Source organism: Oratosquilla oratoria, chromosome 11 (assembly GCF_046742065.1).
Source record: "Oratosquilla oratoria isolate Oo_2021 chromosome 11, ASM4674206v1, whole genome shotgun sequence".
In the NCBI taxonomy this organism is placed as follows: Eukaryota; Metazoa; Arthropoda; class Malacostraca; order Stomatopoda; family Squillidae; genus Oratosquilla; species Oratosquilla oratoria.
In genome coordinates, this window is record NC_134787.1 from 25,767,228 (window position 1) to 25,769,727 (window position 2,500).

At 41.8% G+C, this 2,500-nt stretch overlaps 1 protein-coding gene across 6 annotated transcripts in view; it reads left to right on the forward strand.

Moving 5' to 3' along the window:
- Sh (Potassium voltage-gated channel protein Shaker) overlaps window positions 1–2,500 on the forward strand; it is a 393,700-nt gene that overhangs the window by 240,523 nt on the left and 150,677 nt on the right. The window lies entirely within an intron of this gene.

The window sequence follows — 2,500 nt, forward strand, 5'->3', positions numbered from 1 at the left end:
AGTATCGTCGTCCCCCTACGCCCTACGATCACTGTCCTTTCAATTGCCCATGCATCACTTTGGTCCCCAAATTAGTTGTTCTGTTACTTGATATAAAGGCAACTACCTTTTCCCGAGACTCTAGAATTTCGTCGTGTGTTGCAGGTGAGGTGGATTGTGCGTAACCTCTTATCCATTGCTTCCTAAACCCATCTCGAGAACCAGTTGAGAGTTATAGAGGTATTCCTCGGTCTCGCGGGAAGGTCTGAACGACACCACGTGACTCGAGAACCAGGAGTACAAGAGCAGTGTAAGTCAGAATTTCTTGAAGACAAAAAAAAACGGGTAACACGGTCAGGACAAGACTGGATTTGGGTTTCCAACGAAATGATTTCATGGACCACCGTTCTAATTCGTTAGGATGGCCCTGGACTGAAACGAAGCTGTCTTTGTGTGTGTTCCGTTTCGGTTGGTCCAAGAGGCCTAAAAGACCTTCATGCAACCCGAGAGCAGAAGTCGTCTATTTCGAAAAACAAATCGTCACTCCATATGGACTGAAAGTTCCTTTCGAAAAAGGAAAAGAATCAGAGTAAAGCCAAGATTTCTGGCACATTTTGTTATCAATCCATTACGGTTTTAGTCGAATTCAAACCACTCAGTGATATATGTATTGACAATGATTCGTAATTATCTTCCTTTCATTGTGAAATATATCGTCTTTAACCTGATCGGCAAAGGCGTCGTACAGTCATAAGAACATAAGAATGAAGCAGACTGCAAGAGACCATAAGGCCTACACTAGGCAGTTCCATGTCCATTACCACCTGTCATCCTCATCCATAAAGTTGTCTAACCGTTTCTTAAAATACCTGATAGTGTCAGCGCTCACTACATGGTTACTAAGTGTATTCCATTGGCTGACCACCCTATTAGTAAACCAATTCTTTCCTATTTCCTTCTTAAATTTAAAATTGTCCAATTTAAACCCATTACTGCGAGTCCTACCCTGTTGTCTTAATATGATGACCTTGTTTGCGCCACCCTTCCAATGGATTGAAACAAGGACAAATGTTTCACTAGCTGGAGTCTTAGACATCTTCTTCTGGAACGAATGTGGTCTCGTGTACCTATCTGGGCCGGTGCAAGATGAATTGATTCTGCTAAGGAGAAATATTCATTCATTAAAGTACAACTCCAGATTTGATTTGATTTTTTATTTTTATTTTATTTTTGGGGGGGAGGGGGGAGTTGATGGGAGGAGTGATGTTCCTATCACCTGACTAAAGACAAACCCCTCTCGATCAAGTTCTTTACCGAACGAGGCAGTGTTTATCGAACTCGGTGGTGCCGGTGGTGGCTTGAGATGCTGACGCTATTGGTCTACTTACCTGCTGTCTTTGCGTACTGCCAGATCTTTTTCAGCAGTCGTTCGTCAGCACCAAACATTTGCTGCCATATCCTCCGCTGTCCATCGTCTCTCACAGTATTACCCATAGATCGGTCCTACGAGCTCTTGAGCTCTCATCCGGGAGGTTAATAACTGTCGATCACGAGTCCTACACGTGATCCAAGACCATGGTGAATCTCACGTTAACTTCCGTGTAGGTTTTGTCTTGCTTTTGTTCCCACACTTGCCGCGATGGTGTCGAGACGTTTGGTCTCCTAGTCCCTCAGGTACTGCCGCGCCGCGCCGCCCCGTCTTTCGGTTGATCCCGTTCTTCTTTGCCGTCCATTTTCGTCCTAATTCGCCTTCGCTTGCAGTATGCTTAGGTTTGTCACGACCATTTCGCCTCGCCTCCTTTTCAGCTTTTGTCGTTCCTCTCTTCCGGTGGCACTTCAGAATGTGAAACCAAATTCTTTCTTTCACATTAGTCATAGCATTTCATCTAGTATTCTCAACCTATCCCGTATTCCTTCATTCTCCTTCCTCTCTCTCTCTCTCTATCTATCTATCTATCTATCTACCTATCTATTTATCTATCTTTCTATTCATCTGTCTATTTCTTTGCTTTTATTGTTCACCTTAAAACCCATCCTTATTTCTAATTTCCTTTAATTTTTCCATCCTCCACCTATTTTAGACTATCTTATGACCCTTTTCCCATTCTTTATACGTACATTTTCTCATTTTCAACATTAAACATTAATTTCAATGGTCAAATCAGCTGATAATAGTTTATAATTCATTGTGTTACTCTATGTTTCCTATTTATGTATTTCTGTGCATATGGCGTCTCTGTTTTGTGGGTATTCATAGTCATGGCTGTGCATTAACCCGTAATTGTCAACAGATCTTTGTGGGTTCGAGACCAGTGGGTACTTGAATATCTATGAATATTCACAAAAATCTAAGATAGAAAAGGAAAACAAACGAGTATTAGATGGTTTTGGAATGGGTGAAGAGTAGTTGCGTGCCTTGAATGACCATCTTCCATATAAGGTTAAAGAGTCCTTCAGGTAGATATAAACCCATATATGTCCATCTTATCAGCCACATTAACTTGTTTCCATCTTAATTCCT